Genomic DNA, 23,241 nt, shown 5'->3' on the forward strand with positions numbered 1-23,241 from the left:
CCAGGGCATGGATTTTCAGTTTATGACAGTAACTAAGCTGGTACTACTTGGCCTGATCCTAATTCATCTATGCTTACATATACACATATGCAGCAGAAAATGGATGTGTTTTGTGGTACAAACAACCTTTTGCAGTTCTGGATACACTGGATTGTATCTACGGGTGGATGTGAGAGAATAGTACAGAGTAACAAGAGTCCATCTCAAGGTCTTTAATCAGATGTGCAGGGATTGTTTCAATAACGGAAACTGCCCGAGTTAGCTGTGTAATCTAATTGTTTTAATTGAGGATCCTTAAATTGGGCTGCCAGGAATAGATGAATTTAGAAATTCATTAAAATGAAGATCACCTCAGCTTTAATTCTAGAAAATGTGAGGGCACCTCAGGCTATTTACCTTTTAAAGTTGAATCTAATTGCTCAGAGTAAAATATTAGCTGTATTAGTGTCAAACATGAAGGAAGATTAATAGCATTTATTTTACCTAACTGCCTGCTGAACCTTAGGAAGTGAAGGATACTGCTTCCACACCTGGCCTACAGCAACAGAAGCTCTAAAAAGTGTAATGTTTTCTCATATACAGTTAAAAGGATGCTCTGGCAAGGTCAGTTTCTCATTAAACCTTTGAGTGTTGAGTTCCCATGTCCTGTTAAGGATCAATACAGAATTTTATCAGATGTAAGGCTTTATTAATTTGCTTGAGCACAAACAAACCGTAAAAATGAAAGAGCTTGTTGGACAGAAAAAAATAGGTTGGAAATGCATTTCACATGCACAACATGCACAGCTCCTTACATTGCCATATGAATGTAAAGCTCTATGGTGCGAATGGATTGATAGGGGTGTCTGTATATTGTGACAATGTTTGTAAATTGATTAGACATTCAGAACTCACAGGATGATTGTCTAAAGTGCCTGGTCCCTGACTGGAAACAATTTTCAACTTGACCTCCTGGCCATTATGAAGGCTGCAGTCATCCCAGGGAGCAAATGTGCTGATGGCAATTACTGTCCATTATTCTCAAACATTCCCAATAAGTGCCACGAAAGGTAGACTTTGAAATGGCTTGAGAGTACCTTTCAGTGAGCGAGTTTGTGTTTCAGCAGGTCAGGTGGGGAGCTGCAGTGCTTTTGAGTTTTGAAGCAGGATGGCTGGATGGAGTCCTTGCCAAGCTCACTCACTCTATGAGAACTGAAAAGTTTACCAGACTCCCCTATGTAAAATAACAATGATGGAGACAAACAGCAATTGTCAGTCTGTTATTTGTGACTGTAGTATGAAAAGAATTTGCTCATCTGACTAACTTTACTCCAGAGTCAGGTCAAATTTTTGTTGTCCATTAGTAAGTCCATTGTCCATTTATTGACCATCAGCAAAATAGCCATATGCCCGACACTATTAACATATCCTTAAGGTATAATCTGCCTAATTTAAAACATAAGACAGATTTCCAAACAATACAAAATGCTATGCATTTGCAGTCTTATACTAATAATTCAGATGAACCTTTGCCTCATTATCTTAGTTATTTAATCAAGTGAGGACTGAAAGGTGCTTATAATGCAAACCTTGACACACATATGGAATCTAAGACCTTGAGTTGTTGCGTGGACAGGCAGTCAGATTACATTACTGCATTATTGGCATGCAGCAGACACTCTTATCCAGAGTGACTTACATGGGTTACAGTTTATTACACGTTACCCATTGTTACAGCTGGATATTTACTGAGGTAATTGCAGGTTAAGTACCTTGCCCAAGAGTACAGCAGCAGTGCCCTGGCTGGGAATCGAATTGGCAACCTTTCAGTTACAAGTCCTGCTCCTTACCACTATTCTACAGCGCTGCCACAGATGACAAGGGAGAAGTATTCAAGTTGATTTAGAGCAACCTGTAGAGGAGCTGTGCTTTTTTTAATGAATGATTACAATAGGAAATGAATTAGTGCCTGGAGAGGAATAAGATGAAACATCTTTTATGAGAAAGCAGAAGATAACAATTGATTAAATGGCACTGCTTTGTCATGCATGATCTCAAAGGAACAGCTTTGGATTATCTATCAAATGCCTTATTGGCAAGTATTACATGTGATGGTGCTGTATCTTGGAGGAGGTATAATGACAATTCTCCAAGAGCCAGTATCAGTAACCTCTTCAGTCCTGTGTCACCATATTTACAGTATAACAGCGCCCATGTCTCTGTAAAGGTAACTCCATAACGTAAATTCCATAACTGTTATCCACAATATATTTCATTTGCCATTGTTTTATCCTTGTATGTATTTTTGTTTTTGTGATGTCTTGAACATATTAATAAATATATGTACATATGTCAGTTCTTACCCCACATGTTACTGTTATGTACCATATGTTAGTTATGTAATACCTCTGAAGTAGAATAATAAAAGTGTGCAGTGAAGTCAAATGATGAGCCAAGGTTACACTGTTGAGTATTGTAGAGTATGAACTCTCAATGATTGCAACATTGTGAAAAATTGCCGTCTGTGGCCCCCTGGCTGAGAAATAGCTATACTACTGACAGAAGTACCAATCAGAAGCACTTTGCCTTCTGGCCTCTGTTAGTTGAGGATGGTATTATTTCTAGTGAGTCAACCTGAATGCACTCTGTAGCTATAATGTCCATTCAGCCACTTGGCCCATTGACTGTTACCACTATGATGGCAACTGCAATTTCATGTAATCTGATGAGATAGCATGTCATGTTGTGTTTTATACTTTTAATTCCATCAACAAAAAGTTTGCAAATAAGCCCCCGGGTACCTATACAGTTTTGTCTGCACTATGATCAATCAGAATCTGTCACAGATTGCCCAACTGAACAGCTGATGAACTTAATGACAGAAATCAAACGTATGTGCCTTTATCAAAAGGGAAACAGTAGTGCACGTCAGAAGTTCTAAGTTCTAAAAATAGAGCTATACCAAGGTAAGCACTGAGCAGTATGTTGTAATACATTTTAAATAGACACAAGAATTGTATAGTCTTATGAAACAGAAAAGTCCAGAGGCAACCCAGACATGAACTGATGTTTTAGAATAAATGAGCTGAAGCACATATCCATGTCTTGTTTGGTGTCATTGTTGCACTTCAACCCTGCAAAACGTGCCTTGATACAGCTCCGAAAACACTGCTCCATGTTGCTAATTATTAATAGGCAATATAAAAGACAGCATTATTACTTTGAAGCCAATATAATTTTATAAATACTTTATTTTCCAATCAAGATACCACCCCCATGCACATTCACTCATCAGAACTAATTATGTGGCACAGTGTTAATGCATGTTGAGATGTTAGACTAATTCACCTCTCTGTCACATAACCCAAAACAGAGGACCTGTGTGAATGCCCTTCCCACTCTTACCCTCCCCCTGTCATTTCACATATCAATTACAGCTGTCTAGATCTCCAAATGACAAAATTGCACATAATTAATACGAACTGGTAATGAAATTTGGTATTTGATGATTGGCTGCTGGAATGACTAAGTCATCCACAGGCTGTACTTTGGATGGCTGTACAGACCTTTCATGTTAAGTGATACTTCAGTATTTTATAAATAATACCTCATTACCTTAACCAATTTATCCATCTCTAAAAAGTTTTATTCTTTTTTGTTCTAATGAGATGACTTTGTTTCGATTTCAGATGGCAGCATGTAATGACTCATTTCCACCAGTAGCATGCAAACAAAATGTTTATGGGACCAAAGACCAAAGGAGGAAGTAGCCTAGCACAATTGCAGTAAATTGTAGAAATAGAAATAATGAATTTTTACTTTCATTTTTATTTATTTCTTTTTTTAAAAATAAAAGGCTGGGGTGTTAAATCTACAGTTCAATAAGTTCAATGCTGTAGCGGAGCGAGCAGGGGGGCAGAGGGTGCAGCTGCCCCAGGCCCACGGTTCTTCCAGTTACAAAGAGGCCCACCTTGGGCCCAATCTGCCTGACTGAACATGTGTTTTTGTTGTTTAGTTGAATATTTTGAATAAAGTTTGTTTGTGTGTCTTGATTGCGGCAAAAAAATAAAAAGTCAGACTGAGGGTGTAATGGTTTCGACTGACTCCTAGCTAAGTTTCTCGCCACGATATTTATTTTGAACGAGCAGAGACACAGTAGAGTTACAGAAAACTTAATTCGCTGTCCAGTGTCCTTGTGTAAGTGTACAAACAGAAAAATTACGCCCTCTGTTTGAGTCCCAAAGTATAGGAACTAGGCAATCGCCGGCTGTCTTGTTTTATTGCCCATTGCCGTCACTGCTGATGGAGCCACGTTATTTAAAAATGGTCTCACGCAATGAGGTGTGCTGAAATAGCACACCTTATTGTAATCCGCATTTCTCTCCGTTCCGCCCTTCCATCTCCGTAAGTTTCCCCGTGGATCTGTTTTGCATCTCCAGACAGCCTATAATAGGCTGTATAAGGGCCCACTACAGGTTCTTGCCCCCTCTGCAATGGGCCACCAGTCCTACCCCTGGTTCAATGTAGAAAGCAAGCCATACGTAGTAGTTAGGAGTATTATATACCTCGCTATCTGAATGTGCTATATGATACGCGGATGAGTAATGTTATTTTTGCCAGGAAAGTCAGAAAAAAGAATAGTATAGGAAGCAGCTACACCCTTGCTACTACTAGAATTAGAGTATTGAACTTCCGTTGCTCCAGGTGGGCGACAGTGGGGGGAGCTTGATCAGCTGGAAATCAAAGCTCAAGTGTAGCGATGGGGGCCCTGATAGACTGCTCTCTTTCGGCTGAGATGAATGGCTCGGCAGTGACTCTGACTGCTCTGCCTCTACTTTGTCTTAATTCCATGGACAAAACCTTTTCAATTGATTTGGTTCCTCTTCTGCCTGTTCTTTGAGGTCAGTTGTCAGTCTACCTGGAGGCATGCGCACAGTATAATTTCATTACTCTATCCACAACCTTTAATTCTGTTTAATTAAAGGCTTCAGTAAACTGTTTTCATTATTGAACATGTAGACTTCTTCACAGCTGAAAATCTCCTTTTTCTCACTGGAGCACGAATATTGTATTATTAAATGCATCAGAACTAAAGGCGTCATTTGCATGTGTATGAACCGGGAATACTGATGTAACATATTCTCCTTTATTAGATTAGGTTTAATTTGAGGTTTTTGGGACTGAGTGGTGTGACACTATCTCAGCCTTATTCATAATGCTTAAATAGTCAGGAAAAATCAATTCACGTTCAGTCATGACTTTTCAATCCCTTGGGGAATTAGGGGAACTACTACAGCATTAACAGCAGTGAATAGAGTGTTAAATTACACCGGTGTCTCTGTTAATATAGTACTAGTTCAGCTGTCTTGGTAATGAGACAGCGACAGTGGCATTCAGTGTTCAATGCAGCAGACGTCTTGGTTTCATTCTGTAGAATATCAATGACTTTTTTGCCCTTAGCATGCTCAACACATGCACAGGAATCCAGCAGAAAATATAACTTTTTAAGGAAATTGTGAAGAAAAGTTTTCTGACTGTATCTATTGCATCATTTTACAGTTTTCATGCTGCCTCATGTCACAAAAAAGCTATTTTAATCGTATAGTACATAATAGTTCTAAGAAATATTGACAGATTCCTTCAGGGCATGATAGCTTCACATATATTCAGTGCACTGTTCCATTATATTTTCTCAAGAGTGTTTATTTAGCTTCCCCTACGCAGCTTAATATCATCACTCTCTTCCACTTGTCATATACACTGACTGGCAGTGAAGTTATTGATCTTTAAGTGAGAAGTATAATCGATCTAAAATGTACTGATTCTTCCTCAGTGATACAACTGAAACATGGAATTGTTTGATTTCCCCTTGCTGAAACCATTTGATTAAGAAGCTCTGGAAGTAAAACTAATGACATTAGCTTAGTGGAATACTGCACCAAGTTACACTTTATGTTTGCATTCATATATTTGTGTTTACCTTTGGTTTCATTTGGTCATAAAAAAGAAAATGTCTGGATCACACATAAACAAAACCAAAACCAGAATGACAGAACTTTTGCATGTCATACAGTATATTGGTTATGTGTCTTAATCTACTTTTATTCATATTGTATTTGGTGTTCAGCTCTGCTGCAGAATCAGTTTCTGTGGTTAAATTGCCCTTATAAATAAATTGTGATCACCCCTTTGTCATTTTGTGTACATAAGGCAGTGATCTGTGGATGTGATCTGAAGACATGGAGCTCTGAAGTTCAGCTGAGCAGTGGTTATCAGATACCTATCAGATATACTATTGTTTAATTACCTAGCCTGCACCAAAACATATCATGGCAAATAATATAGATAACGTTGTTCTTTAAATTATTTTTATTTTTATTGCCATAAGCAGTCCTGTTGTAAGATCCTGTCTTTAGATTATACTATTGTTGTTGAAAGGATCTTTCTGGGTTAACCAAATGACCTACTGAATTTCAAAATCAAAAAGAATGCCACATATGTCCAGGCTGCTAACTGAGAAGGCCCTGTCAGTCATCTCTATGCTGCCTGAGAGGGGTCTGTCAGTCAATGTATTCTTTTGCGTTGAAGGAGAATTTAGTATATTGATCTGTGCATCTTCTCTGAACCTGAATCTGCATTTCCGCACAGGTTTATGATGAAAGATGGTAATGTAACAATTTTGATTATCAAGGTAACTTGACAATCCTTTGTGATAAATGTCTGGAGAAAAATGTATCCTTAAGTCTTGCTTAAGCAGTGGAGGTAATGTACGGATGCCCAAGCCAATACAGCCCATGCAATGTCTTGTAATACCAAATGCTGAGAAGTGTTTAAATAAACAGTATAGCATTTTATTCCTTATGGAGATGTGTACTGCTGAACTGTTGTTGGCTGTAGAGCTGTTGCTGAAGCCTCAGCAGCCAAGGATAGGAATCTTCAGGAGAATCTCTGATATTTTTCAACCCAACAGTATTTGAATCAATTGGCTCATTTTGCATCCATGTGGCATGGGGGCCAGGCGTGGGGTTGCCTGGAAGAAAAGGTTGGCTAAATGGCTAAATGGCACTAGGGCTGACAATCTAGGGCTCCAAGATTGTCAGCCCTAGTGACTTCTGAGGGGAGGATATTACACAATTCTACAATCAATTAGGCAACAAATGCAATAACATACAAGTTCATAGTTTATCATTCAAATCAAATTTAATTAATTCACATCAACACTGTCCCATACATTGTGAAATGTTTAACGTCCATGCACGCGTGACCAGGGTGTCAGCGGCAAGGAAAGATACCCTTCTATCAAGGGTAAAGAAGGACAGCAATGCTGGAATCAACTCTTCATTTAAACAAGAAAATATTCTATACTCCCTTTAAAAAAATACATTAAGAAAACAGACTAACGGTCATAAAAATCAACTTTGGAGGAAATTTTGTGCTCATAAAATGACTATTCACCAAACTTTCATACCTACCTCAGCTGTAAAAATGGTCATAAAATCAAAGCTCACAATGCAGGCCTTTCTTTCTCCTTAACTTTGCTTATCTATTTCATTTTCTCAATATTGAGAGTGCAATTATTTCAAAAGCATAATATGCAACATTTGATATGTACAATAAAATGGATATCTTTTACAGGAACCTGGCCCAATGAAAGCACCCAATGAAACAGGAAACTGTATAAATATTCTACCCATAACAGAGTTACTCCCTTTTTACATCATTATTTCATGAACCTATTTGCAAAAACTAAACATAATAGTTTTGCTACAGAGTGAAATGGAGAAAGTACTGCATAGTTGCTTGGTGTAGCCAAATATTTTCCTGCTGTAGTCATTGAATGTGTTTTTAAATGGTAAAATATGTATTGTCAGTGGCATTTGATGCCACAGGAAGAGACCTTGTGGTCAGACATGTTAGCTAGCAATCTTTCAAGAATATTTCAACGTAAGCCATCTGGACCAGCTCACATAATCAAATGTGATGTCCCTGTCAGTGTATGACCCAATATATTCTTTGTGGACATCAGTGCAGTCGTCTTATTAAGGTATTACCCTGGTACTTCGGATGTACTGAAAAGAACTAGGATAAAACATAATATTTTTTATGCTTCATTTTGTTTCACACTGAGGCAATACTGCAGCAGTTCCTGATGTTGAGAGTAAACTGACCAGTGTAGAACTGAGTGGACCCAAAAGTGTTCAGAAAGGCAACAACCAAAACAATATAGAATAACGCAGCAGAGTAACCATCTATTCCAAACCATGAATTGCTCTATTATTTATTGAAAGTCCACCAATTATTTTATTTAAACATAAAAGTAGTGTTCTAGAGGCACAATCTGGCACCAAGCAGTTATGGATGTGACTATTGCCATCTTTAAAGAGCTAATCTAGATTTGACCATGAAAGATTATACTTTTTACTGTTGAATCAAAATGTAATTCAGAACAGTGCAAAAATATAATGCTAGTAATACAAAAAATTGTTTTTTGACATTCAAAATTCCATCCATTTAAGTTACTGCCCTGATAAAGATACCTGAATATATCTAAAGATTTGAAAGCCTAGGGCAAATTCGCTTCTTGTCTCTGACACCACAATTAAACTGATACAGCTGAATGTTGTGCACAGGACCAACCTCTCAGACCTCTTTTCCTAGCGGGACTCAAACTCTCCACCACACTAACAATGTCAGGGAGAGAAAGCTGGAAACTTCATTCATGCATTATGGAACCACCCCATCTTCAAAACAGACTGAGGAAACAAACAAAACAAAAAAACTCTTCTTAGACTAACAATGCACACTGTCTGTGCAGACACCACCCATGCACAGATTCCTTCCCAGAAGAAAAGAAAAAATATCGTTTCTGCTCTCACAATAGGAAATCTTTATTGAAGTGAAAAAAGAACAAATATCTTAACATCCCAGAAATTTGTTTTGTGTCTGACCATAAGACTTTGAACAGAGCGGCCACATTGCTGCAGAACAATCCAAAAGAAATCAATACTATCTCAATACAACTTTCAGTTAAAGTCTCTTCTGCCCCACCATTTGTTTATGGATTAAATTTGTGGAAAATGCATACCATTATATGACACCAGTGTGCTTGCTACTTTAAGGCCAGTCTTCTGCTTTTTCCTCAGGATGTTGAATTGTTCATATCCACTGTCAAGTCAGTGCAATACCATTGTTACAGTAACAGATGTAACCCTCAAATGTGAAGTGAAAATAAAAATCTGTTTCATGATACTTACAGATGTGGAACCTCAGTTACAAAAGTACAGTAGGGAGGTCTATTGTGCTGCAATTGAGTTCCACAGTGATGGGTGATTCTCAGACGTGAAAAAGCAAACACAGTCTAAGAGCTACAACTTCTCATTGACTGGAAAACATACATGTAAGGTGGTAATAAATATAAGGTGGAACAAATGCCGTGGTGAAAACTCACACAAAACCATATCGTTTTCACTGACGTGGTGTGCTGTGTTTGCACACTGCATTGACAATAAATATATATCACAATAAATAAAGGCTATGCTATGCTATGCTTCCCAAGTACATTACAAGATGCGTTTGCTTAAGACTTCAATTGGTGCTGCCTGATTGTCTTTTAAAGCACATTATTACCATTGGGGAATATATTCAGAGAAGCAATACCTTGATCAAGGGTAAAATGGCTGTACCTCACCTGGGATTTTAACCTTGAACTTTCCTAATGCAAGATCATTTAACACTGGCACAAAGTGTTATCATTTTAACCACAGAATGAACCAAAATAAAGCATTCGTTTGGTTTTCAACGTTGAATTTGTATGCATAAATTTGCATTCGTATTGTACATATTTGCATATGGTTATTTAAATAAGCATAATCGCCGACAGACAATGGCAAAGATTGGTGGCAAGATCTTGTAATTTTGGTTACGAATGTTCGTTTTGTCTTCGCTGTTAGGTTAGCCTCTGTCTGCCTCTAATGTTTATTTTTATGTATTTATTTTTTTTCTCTTAATGTTACGTCCAAGTTTCAGTGTATCTTGTTTCGAATGATTCCTGTTTGCTACAGAAAGTGAAGTCCGGCTCTCGCACGCTCTGTAGTTACACTACGCCAGGCACCTGTTCCAAGATAGTTACTGCACGCCCTCACGCCGTGTATAGGTGGCCACTTTTGTCTTCGGCGTTCGAGAGCTTTCATGAAAGTGTATTATAACGTATATAAATGTAAACGTGGAACAGTGTTCAATGTCGCTGACGCAGCTACAGAACTGGGAGGGATTTCATCAGTTTCAGCACCAAGATAAAGACAGCAGCAATACACACACATTTACACACACATACAGTATAGTTACAGACTGTGTCTGCAGGCTCTTGATTAACTGTACTACTGCTGCATCGTGCAACAAAATACCTAGCCGCTCAGGAGTTAAAAGGAGAGAATAAAAATAACAACACGATGGCAAATTATTCCAGCAACGCCGAGGAGGCTATCCAGGGGAAAGCCAGGGATGTTGTTAAGCTGAGAAGGGAGGACATAGAAGATTCTCAACCTGAAACAAAAAGAGTCAGACTGGGGAACAGCGAAGGAGGAATCAATGTGAACGAAACGGAGATGCAGTGTGATAAAATGAATGGGGGTCAACCGCTACAAATACAAGGAGACGCCAGGACACAGCCCGGTGGAGACACGGCAACTGTGAGTAGCATGAATACGCACGTTTACATTTTCATGCAATTTACCTTTGGGTGGATGGACTTGTTACTGTTTCATGGAAGAATCTGCTTATATTTGACGCGCTCCTGATGAGTAGTTGCAATGTAAATGTGCGGTAAATGTTGAATGGTTATGATCATACTCGAATTTGTGATGCTTATTTGTTAGAAGCAGCTTTTACTTTTTCACCCCGTAAGTAGCTGCATATCAAATAGGAAACTGTCACAAAATCAATCCTGCAGCATGTTTGCAGGCTTACGGGAGCAAGGTGCTTCGGTTGTTTCCTGATAGCTGTGTGAGTCTAGGGTGTCCAAACAACCTGCGTTTGGTCGTGCAACAGGGATTTGCTTGTGCATCGTGTATTTCTGTATTCAGTCACTGATCCACGGTTATAAAGATATTTATGCACAGAAAATGAAATAAATAATTTGCTGATTACATGAGTTTTATGTTACATTATTTTTATTGCTGTCATTACTGTTACTATTAAGGTGCCAGGTGCCCTAACAATATGTAATTCTGTTGAAATATGTTTGGACTTGATATTAATAGGCAGTCACACATTTTGACATTGAGTAACTGTATACTTGTCCATCATAATACTGTTCTTACAGTGAAGCACTTTCTTGTAAGATTCACTTCTCAATATGTATTGATTGTTTCAACATTGTTGATTAAGTACCTCCCTGGCATAATGGTAAAATGGTGTTATTGGGTTCACCCCCATCATCCCCATCTCCCACAGATGTCCCAGGTAATAGCAGTCCTCACACAGGTGTCATGTGTTGTTCCATACTCTCTATCCTGTCAGCATGTGTATAGTTCAAAAAGCCTTCACTGTTTGTCATCAGAGAGAAGCAATGTTTGTTTAAATTCTCAACAGCTTTTATATCTCAATTTCTGGTTCGGGCTCTTGGTGTGCAGGTCAGAGGAAGTATTCTCATAATAAAAGATTAATGGCACATGCTGCAGGCCTCAGTGATGTACAGCAGAGTGACCATTTATCTCCAAGCTCTGTTTAATGGGCTGATGGGTGATCCTTATCGCCACCCTGACTGCGCGTGTATCACAGAGCTAAAATTGTGGCCACTGTCAGGCGCCCCCTGTTACACGGAATAATCTCCAACTACAGCTTTCATACATATTCACCTGTTTTCAGAAAGGTATGAGGGACTGAGGACAACTTCAACCCTGCTCGATGACCTCAAAGGTAATGCTTCACCAACAGAATTGTTCTCAGATGTGTGATGGATGTGCAGTCACAGTTGACTCAGGCTGCCTGGATTGCTTTAGATGTCCTTCCATAACAGGGACAGGAGAGAGTGAATTCTTATTGTCAAGGATGTCAAGCATTGATCTTGCTGGGAGAACAATCACTTATTATTACTTTAGGTGCCGTTAGATGCATTGACTCAGACCTACATTCACAGACCTTTTTTTTACACAGTCTAGGATTACCAGTTGGTATATTTATTTATATGATGTTTTCCTGTCTTGGTACGCTTATATTAATTGGCCGACTTTCATCAAACCAATACTGCCAAAGTTGTAGTTACAGAGTGGTAGCCTTACTGGAAGCCAAATGTAGTAATTGCCAAAAAGTCATTTAAAATTTCTGGTAGAATCAACAAATAGGCACAAGCTAAGGTATGGCCTACACCTTTACTTACTGTTTGCTGCTCCAAGCTAATTTTGTTGACAGATAATTAGCAACAGATAATTCACTTCAGTGCACTCAATCTCTTCTCATGATGTGAGGAGAAATTTCCCAGTAATTTATAGATTACGTTTTTTTTCCGGTCTTGAAGGATTAAGTCACATCTACATATGAATTGGATTGTGGTCACACTGCTGCAGTGATAGCATACATTACTGCTCCTTATGTGTCACCTACCTTTGACTAAGTACTCAGGGATCCTTTGGATTTTTAGTTAGGGATTTCTGCTGGCAGGTACAGTGAATCAATGGTCCAATATACCATATTATAAAAAAAGATGTTCAGTGTGTATAAGGTATGCTGTCTTGAGATGAGTAAGATGATCCGTATTGTTCTTGTTTGAAGCACCAGTACCAGTCTTGTATGGTTGCAGCAGTACTTCAATAAATAAATAAATAAATAAATAAATAAAATACAATAATAATAAAAACACCACTTCCTGCACCTATACATTTTCTGTCTAACTTCAGTCCTGAAATTAATAGTGTTTGAATCTTTAAATCTTACAGACATTATTCAGTTTTACTCATGCAAGAAAGATGCTGGAGTATGATCCTTAATTTGGCAAGCCCAGAAAAACAACTATGTCCTCATATATAAATGCACAACACACAGCCCACCTGTAAAAAGGACCATTTGTTCAAACACTTCCTGTTCTTTTATAAAAAGCTCTGAAGGCAGAGGAGATGAATGACGTGGCCTCTCCCGTGAATGTGCTGAGATAATGCAAATGCACTGCTGCAGTATTGTCAAAGTATATCCATATTCCTTTTCACCACATTTCCTATAGGAATACATACTGGTGCTACACACGTTGTCACACATGATGGACCCATTCAAATCAGATTCTAAGAGTGTCCCGTAGGACTGCTTTCACCTGCCTAGCTGCACACTTTATGGTGTTTGTGTTTTTAACTTCCACACAGAAAATGTAAAATAAGCCAGACACAACTCAACTTCAACTGAGACCATTAAACAAAATGCATTGTTTTATGTACTGTTCCACATAATTCAATTAAATCCAACCCCATTTAATTCAGTTCTGTTCCTTCTCCCCGTGGAGTGTCATTCAAACAAAATTCCAGTTCCATTGCTCAATAATTCTTGAAATTCAGGAGTGGATTCAGGAATTGTCCCATGTTCAGTTCAAATTCAAATTGACCCCAACTCTGATAGTTCTTTCTAGTTGTAAAGGACTTAGCTATGTTTTTTTCACTAGCCAGTTTACACAAACATCTGGCCTATTTATTACTGATCCTAGTACTTTTGAATGTAATATTTAAATAACAGTATGTGCAAGCATATGATTTTTGAATTATTGTGCAACCAATGGCTGACCCACTCTGGGACCTGCACATGTCTTCTGTTCAAAGTCCCATTCATTGCCTGACAATTAAATTGTTCTTTTGTGCAAATCATTTACGCTGACTGTTGGAGAAGCATTTTGCATTAATATAATACATTCATGTTCACGTTCTCGAATGACAAGCATGGCCTAAAATGCAATATTTTCTGCAAGCTGTTTGATACTGAGAGAAGTATTCCATCTTGCCATGCTGCTGTCTGATGTTCTCTGCTTTTTAATTGTTTGCTTGATTTTAAGGGAAACGTTTTGGGTAATTGGGGGAAAAACACAAAACAAAAGGCTTCCTTGAATGTTTTAATGTACGTTAAGCAGAAGCTTTGAGACAGAAGAATTGATTAGCTTACTGAATAAATGGCAGTTCAGCTGAACAAGAAGTTCATGCTTAAGATTTTAATGAATAATAGATTTTATCTCTGGTGTCAGGGTTTATAACAATAGGAGAGCACCACATTTCTGCTGATGTTGCTGAACTCATAATGTTGTGTATATAATGAAAAAGTAAGACTTACTTAAATCTGTCAAATTTAGGCACAATGCAGGAGGACTGAATGGCCCCCTGTTTATAATCTTGTCAACGTGATACAGTATGTAAACTGCTTCCTCTGTGTTTTGAGACCGATGCAGGCATCTGGTATGCCACAGTATTGTTAATCAGACCTGTGAACAGATTAAGAGAGCCATCCCTTGCGGGACTTCTTTTTTAAGTTTAAATGTTACTATATGCATAGTTTTGACATTGAGACAGGCTCTGCAATGCATGCTGACACAACATGAGTGCCTTGAGAAATGAGGACGTTGTGCTTCTTTGGAATGGGTGGGTAGTGACAATGGAAGAAGGCGGGCTGATGAAGCAGAAATGGCAGCATGAGGTCAGGTGAGAACAGTGGTGGTAAAGTCACCTGGCTTTACCTGGTGGAAACCACAAAACCACTTCCCTGTGTTACTGTGTTTCCCAAAAGTATTCCATTTTACCTCGAACCAGACAGCTCATAAATGTGTTTCTCAAAATGGTAAGTTGACCTTACAGTCAGCAGTACACAGGGGACTTGTATGACTTTATCAAAATGCTAGCGGGAACAGTTTTTGTTGTCTCACTACATAGCACATTATGTAATCTCAGTCAGTCATTGGAAAAAAAATGGTTTAGTTAATGTCATAACTGTATGAGTTCAGCTCCATGATCAATGTAATGAAACTGTTGAGCTTTTAAAATAGGATTTCAACTAATAATGTAGTCAATGTTGTACATCAAAGTCCCTGCTTTTTTATACCTCACCTCAGTTTAAAAAACCAGAATACATACATCTCATTTAACATGGTATTATAATATAATATATCTGTCTGTGTGTGTGTGTGTGTGTGTGTTGGGGGGGGGGGTGTTGAATAATCCTGTCTTCCTAGCTTGACAACTTCAATTGATGGATTGCCCTTGCACGGGAATGTATCTATCTTTACACTTTTTCTGAAAATGTGTGTCCTCCCTAAGCGTTCTTGTTTATTTATGTACCATGGATGAGTGAGTGATAAATAGCTTTACACAATCATTTCAAGTCAGCACATTTTCAAGTAATACCATAGATCTGCTTTATTTGAATTAAGCTGACATCAACAAATAAAGTTTCCAGCTTCTCCTGTTTTGGGGCTTGATTATTTGGAAAGATCATTCTATGCAACTTTTATGTAAGCATGATTTATACTTAAACCTTGGTAAAAATTTGGTGTGCTATTTTTATGTCATGTGTTTCTCTCAAATAAATAACTTAAATTTATATTTGGACGTATTGTGAAGTGCATATGTTCAAAAGTTATTTCAAATTAATAAATGATTAGTAATTAATCTTTGGACAGAGACTGTGCTCCACTTCAGTCCATTCAGCAGTGAAACTGAAAGCTGGGAGTTGCTGCTATGACTAAGGCCAAAATTGGTTACAGATGATACTGTAAGTAGCTTAGAGCATCTGCCTGTTTAAGTGCTTACTAAAGCATGGGTACCAAATTACTAATGAAGTAATTCTATATCTGTGAGTAAAAGAAGCTACATTTTTCCTTGCAAAATCATGATCAGTAACATGAGAAAAATTGTCATGAGGTTAACAAAGCAAATTTGATTATAATGTTGTAATTAGTGTATGTAATTTTGATTTTTGGTGCAAGGTTAAAACTAAAATGTATGCTACATGTCAAAACTAATAAACAACATGTAAAAGTAAAAACAAATTTAAAACAGTTGTAATGTGGGGAAATCTGCCATTAGAGGTATGTTTGGTTATCTGTGTTTTCTTGTCTCTTGGCTTGCACTCAGATGAAGATCTTGGCAATGGAGCAGGATTGGAGCAAGAGACAATGACAAAGCTTGCTTTTCTTAGCATCTTTTCTGTCTTATCTTGCACATCGGGAGAGTACTTTTGCTCCTGCCTGTCATGTCATGGCCCTGTCCAGGCACTTGTACCATGAAGTTACTCACTGTGGGCTAAAGGGTTTGGCAGGGTCAATAAGCCAGCTGCTGTGTTCATTTCCTGATAGACATGACAGAAGGGGTGGGGTAAAGAAATTGCCCACACAGACCTTTTGAAAAAGCTGAAATCCATGTCCCAAATCTCAGACAGATGCACACATACCCAGTTCTGGTCTTTTTAATCGTATTCCAGATACGTATCCACCCCCTTTAACTGACAAAAAAAAAAATTACTGCATTTTTTGTACTGAAGATACTCTCTTTTTTAAAGTACAAAGACCGAATTTATAGCTTTCACTGTAGTATGCTCGGTCAAGTTCAACATCAACTATAGATGAAAATGCCTTTTGAATGCCTTTTTAAAATTATTACAAAGCTTTCTTATTTAATTGATGTTTAAGTAGAAATACCATGCGCTCAACATTAAAATAGTGGTATCTTCAGGACAAGTGACATGTCCATATGTGTATGGTCTTCAAAGGGCAAATTGTAGTAGTGAACCACTAAAGGACTTCTCTGGTCAAATCAGCTATTTAAGATACATGCCAGATACCCTTAATAAGGAGGGAGCCAAGTGGTGAAGGAAGCTCCAAAAAAGAATCTTGGACAAACATCTGTTAAGCAATGGTGATGTTGATTTCACAGCTTGCCAAGTGTTAAAGACAACTGATAGCTAGATGCATAGATAGACAGATAAATAAATGCATACATACAGACATATATAGATACATACATAAAACAAACGTTAACCAATCCAATTAAAGTAGGTCCAGTCAGTTACACTCGAGTGCATCCTACCATATTCTGACATTGCAAAAGTCCCCTTTTTTATAATTTGCATAAATTTTCTAAATTTCCTCTGTACTTTGAATGTTTGCTACTTGCCAAGCTTATTAATAAATGCAATGATTAAATATATTGACCCAGGTCCAATTTGTGTTTGCTTTGACATCACTGCAGTACACAAAAGGTAGAATACCAAGTTTTTTAAAAGTATGTTATACAGTGAGACACTGTGCTAAGAAAATAATAATGTTATGCAAAATGCATGTTGTTCTGCCCTGTCAGAGAAAGTAACCTGACAGTGTGAACAAACTGGATCTTATAAATTTCAGCTGATGCAGACATTCTGGAAATGGCTTTCAATCAGTCTCTAATAAGGCACCACTGGTTATGTTGCTTATTGATACAGGAATACCTCATTTTGTTCATGATACATGTGTGTGTTTCTTTTGTCCATGATACTTGTGTGTGTTTCTTTTCTGCTGTTTGGCTGGTCCACAGTCTTCCCAAATTTCTCCTGATGTCCCTCCACTGGCCAATGATAACGGCTCACATTTGTTTGAAACTGCTGATGTTAACCTACTGAGAGGGGAATAGCACCCCCCCATCTTCATCTTCATCCAGATACTGGCTAGGTCACTCCATACTGTATTTTCAGGACACCTGGGTCTCCCACAGCTTTGTAGCCCATGTCTCTGTCTCCTCTGGCTCTGGTAGGGTAAAACAAGCTGCCCATGGCAGCCACAACACTGCTGCAAACTGAAGACTCACCTACTCAGACTGCATCTTGGCTCCCCTACCCAAGCATTGCTCACCTATCCTTATTTCTGCGGTTTTAGTATAGGATATGGTGTATGTTGCACTACTTAACTGAAGCATGCACATACTAGTAATACAGAATTTTGTTACTGTGGATAAAGGTGTGTGCTAAATAACAAAATGGCAATGTAGTACTGATCGTGTGTAAGAGTGTCTTGACTATGGCAGAGTTTAATAAGGAGCTGGACAGAATGATGCACAAGCATCATTTGAAAACAATGAAAAAGTAATTCTGCATTAAACTTTTTAATGCTTTTAGCTTGTTGTGCTAGCTTCCTTCAGAATGCCTCAGGCAAGGAGGGGTGTGCTTAAATTTAGTTCTTTTTACCTCTAGTAGTGTGCAACCTTGGTTCTACAACCTTTTCTTTAAGAAAACCTTTTTTTAAGTAAATGTTTATATACAAATTCACAAATTCACTCCAAGTACAGGTTAAGTGATGTTTAAATGCCCCCAGAAATGCTTCTGTAAAAGTGATGTCTTGACAATGTGAGGGAGTCTCCTGGGACTGGGACATCATTTGACTAATAGACACTGCAGCTAATTTTCTGATCATTTAGCGGAAGCATGAATTAATGGTCTATTATATATCAGACTTTAGACTTTTACAAACTGCACAAACTGTATTTGGCATGCTTACAACCACAGTAGACTTAGAGATAAGGATAAACACTGTTTAATGTCCCCTGTAACAAAATGAAAGTGTAACAAAGTGTATGAGTAATGCCAATTATGCTGCATTCACTTTAATTAATCTATTTATATCTCTTATGAGCTTGAAAAAATCATTAGGACCTAAATTTGATGAGTGTATCAAATTCCTCTTAAAAGAATGCACGAAATACTATAGGTAAATGTAAATATACATATATTATTTCAAAAGCATTACAATATGGAACATATTTATGTTAACATGTTAAAATCCTATACTGTGAAATGAACAAATTTGAATGAACAGAAATTATTATCAGATTCTAGATGCACCCTTGTCTGGGGCAAAAGGAGCCAGAGAGAGTTTTTGAAGCACTAGGTCAATATTTATGGAGAATGCCCATTGCACATGAGGGTAACACAATATAAATAGTCAGATCTATTTTCTATCTCACCCTACCTTGATAAGGAGGCACAATAAATGCATCATTGACATTCAATATTGATAATGATAGTTCCCCAGAATTTCAATTACATTGTTACTGCCACTCACCGAATAAATTGCCTGCTGATTTGCAAAGTCATGCCTTCCCTGAGTTGATTTGCACAAAGCCTCCTATACATGGCATATTTGTGCCCCCCCCCCCCCCCCCATGATATGTGAGACTAGTGATAATTCTCTACTAATGATCTCTTTTTAAACTCATAACGTATTACACTGTATCTTAAAGTCTGTGTAAATCTAGTGTTAAATTCAATCTTAAATTCAGTGTAATTTAAAGTCATAGCAGTAGCAAAATCCTTGCATCTTGCCTTTTTTAAGCAGGCTGTTGTATTCAGACATTAATTTTAATGGCATTAAACGGATTGGCTCTACGTTTAGCTGTCATTTTAAGCACACAGCTCACAGCTCACCTTGTGTGGAAATTGCAGTCTCATTAATCTGATGTTTGTCTAACTTAAGGAGATACAAAACACCTGGCAGAGTTTGACAAAGTAATTACTTACTCCTGCCTTCTGTGCTGCCTACTGTCAACATTGGATAGATGTGTTCATTGTTTTTCTGATATAATGCTTGTGATGACACTCCCTGAAAATCAGTTTTATTCATTTTTGTGCTATAATGGAGATCATGTCCTCACAATTTTTCATTGATCTCCATGATTTAGTTCCATAATGAGCCTCTGATGTATATGTAAAGCTGAAACACAGAAACAAGAAAATATATTAATCAGTGAAGCAGAGTAGCACTGATTAGTGCTGAGAATGTTTTCATTTCATTTGAGGAAGCCACACAAATATCTGTTCAGTTCACACACACACACACACACACACACACACTCACACACAAATTTTCACATATACCACATAGATATGTGATATTATTTGACGTATATGTAAATTATAATGGTATTATTACAAACATATTACCTGATCTTCCATCATTGCACCAATACCGCCATCCCTATGAAAAATAAATATTATGCATATGGCATATGAATATGCATTATATAGGAACGTATTTGTGTTTACCATAAAGACAAGGCAGAATAAAAGAGCGGGGAAGATCATGGTAGATTTGAGAAGGGAGGGTAAAAAAATCCTCACATCTGCTCTTTAGAGAGGAAACCATCTCATCTGAGTGCTTATTTAGGTCTGAAAGTTTACCTTTAGGGTCTTAGACTTAAAACTTGCAGTCTTAGATGCGTGAACTTTCAAGTCATACAAAACATATTTTTCTGATGAGAATCATAACATGATGCATGTTACGCAATATGCTGCAGTTACACAATATATTTGCCTTTTATCTTGTAATTCAGAATAAAATTTTAAACTAATATATATGCATAAGTGAGCAATTTAGCTGTGAGTGTATTATTTTGGGGAAAAATGAAAAAAGAGGCAAAAATCATGAAAAAATGTGATTTTCATGGAATATAGAATTAGTTTTGCATCGCAGAAATGTCCTCTGCTCTTGAAAAGAAGTAAATCATAGGGGCAGATTTAATCATTTGAGTACTGCTGTACATGGGAAATGTTTGAAGTGTATTGCTGTGAAAAGGATTTGGTTCTTATTGCACTGCATTGACAGACAGGGTTTTCTGTGTCAGAGTTCTTTCTACACTTTATTGCTATGTGTTGACAGGTGTGGATTTGGGACTAATGCCATATATTGGCTCTATCACTGTCCTAGTTTTGGGTTCAAAGCCATACAATATGGATGTTAAATGGTAAGAACCATTAGAATTTTTGTTATTGCTGACCTCATAGTTTTATATTGTTGCCATGGATCTGAGTATGCCAAATATCATAACCATTCTAAAATGATAGAATACCAGTCTACTAAAAATAATAGCCTGTAGTGAATTGCTTTAGGGGCCATCTTTGACAAAATATATAGAAATGTGATATGTTATGATATTCAAGAAATCAGTATGGAGAACAATAAAGCAATAATTTCTTTTCAGCAGGATTTCAGTCCATACATGCAGTTGCCTCTGATTCGTTCCTTGCTGAGCACATTAGTTGATGACTGTGAGAGCTTGACTGACACATGGTGGGTAGGCATCATTAATGCTACCTAACAATCTCTTCCAATCCCAGGAGAAATGATCAATAGCTGTTTATCTGATCTTTTACTCACAGTAATACACTTGGCATTACTTGCAAGCCGATTTCGCTTCTGGCAATGTGCAATGTGCAATGACTTCTACAAAGAACTTCCGTTGTGTAACTGTGTCACGCTGACCTTAAACATACCATGGCTGTTAGAATTTAAAATAGGAATTCCAATATTAATGTGCATATATTAAGACAGATAGATAGATAAACTCTTATACTGATCACATGCCCATTGCAGGAAGGCATACAAATGGACAAAATGTCTGTGATCACTTATACATTCTTACTTCTTCATTTGTATCCCTGTTCTTTGCTCCGCTGGTTCCTGCATGTGCAAGAGGGCACTGACATGGCAGGCTCAGTAGGAGCTTCTGTTTCTGAGGCCTTGCAGAGGATTTACCTCCAGCATGTTCCAGGCATCTTCAGAGAAGTATGCTTTCAGGTTCCCATCAAGCCCTTGACTCTGTTGTTCTCTCAAGGATACTCTGGTCAGGTGCATAGTAGCAAACAAGGCTTAACAGAAGTGGATCAATAGTGTTTCAATTCAGTGCAGAGATCCAGACGCTATGGGAAGAGACAAGATAAAGAGGTCTTGTAGAGCAGCGGTGTCATAACCAAGTCTTCGTCTCTTTTCCTCGGTTTGAAGGAGTGAGTCTTCTGCATCTGATATATAAAGCATTTCCATACCAAACACTGGCCCCTCTTGGCTGAGATTTACAGAAATGTGAAGTGTGAAGGAAGCAGTTGATTATTTCAGTGATTGATCATGCTGCCTCTGAGCCTTTCAGACAGGGAGCAGCAAGGTGTTTTATTTACCCTATGCAGCAGAGAACAACAAAGGGCATATTTCATAATTCAGCACTTTAGCTCATGATTTTTCCCTTTTACTTCAAATTATAACAAAAAATAAATCCTAAATATGGCTGGAAGAGGTGAAATATGGGGGCCAAGCAATGTGTTTGCTGACCCTTGTCTTAAAAAGTGAATAATATGACCTTTTACAGACTTTTTTGAAGTTGTAAATGTTCTAATGTACACTGTCCCTTGAATTACATCTAGCATAGTATAATTTTACTTTTACTCATTCAGGTAATATTCCATTTTTTAGTATCAAACTGTGCCAGTTTGTAGTACCGTTGGTGGCTAATTAAAATGTCATGTGAACACCGACAGTAAGCTGCATGTCTGTATTGTGTATGTTGGTGTTTGTGCTAAAAAACAGATGAGATAATTACAACAAAGAGGAAAGAGCATTCCCCTATCGCTGCTCACAGCAGTCAACAAGAGACACACGGAAGTACTCATTTTGAAGAAATACGTGCCTATAGATGAAATTCAGAAAGTCCTGTTGATCTTGGCAGATGCCAGTATTGATTTATTATGATGTCACATGTCACAGCTCCTTTGCGAGTTACGTTGGTGAAACAACTCAGCAAGCTATTCCTCCAGCACAAGCTAGCCTAGTGTCACCTGTCTGTTAGAGAAGGGGTGTAAGTGATACATATTTGAGTGTTTGCCTGAAAAAAAAAAAACAAAAAAACATTGGATTTGAAAGTATCACTTCTGACTTGTAAAGCATTATACAAACTTGTGCTGGCATAAGAACTCAGGGAGAATGGCTTTTTGTGTTGCTTTACTGCTTCACTTCTTGTGGTGGTTTTGTGTGTATGTTTGTGTGCATGTGTATGTGTGTATATGTATATGGTGTGTGGGGGTATTAAAGAAAAATCATAATATTACTTGGCTTGTTGGTAATTTGCTTGAAACAAACAACAGCAGTTTCCCATCAACTGATCTGAATTTCCTCCATAGATTAAATTACTGAACCTCTAAAATACCTTGATGAAACATCAATATCTGGGGCCATTAAGAAAGTACAATTGCTCCAGTGAATGTGAATCATGTTCATGGTTAGCATTGTGGGAAGCGAAATGATATAGCACTGGATTGGACTTCTGATCTGGCTCTCATTCCCACTTTCACCTGTGTACATCTTCCCGCTTTCTCTCCTCTAGATGAGTCATGCAGTTCAATTAGTTCTTTTCAAGCAGAGCATTAGATCTGTTTAAATGGAGATGCAGTGACCCTATAAATAAACAATCAGATCCAAGCCTGTGTGAATGCAGCCATCTCCCAGCCCATCTG

This window comes from Megalops cyprinoides, chromosome 1 (assembly GCF_013368585.1).
Source record: "Megalops cyprinoides isolate fMegCyp1 chromosome 1, fMegCyp1.pri, whole genome shotgun sequence".
In the NCBI taxonomy this organism is placed as follows: Eukaryota; Metazoa; Chordata; class Actinopteri; order Elopiformes; family Megalopidae; genus Megalops; species Megalops cyprinoides.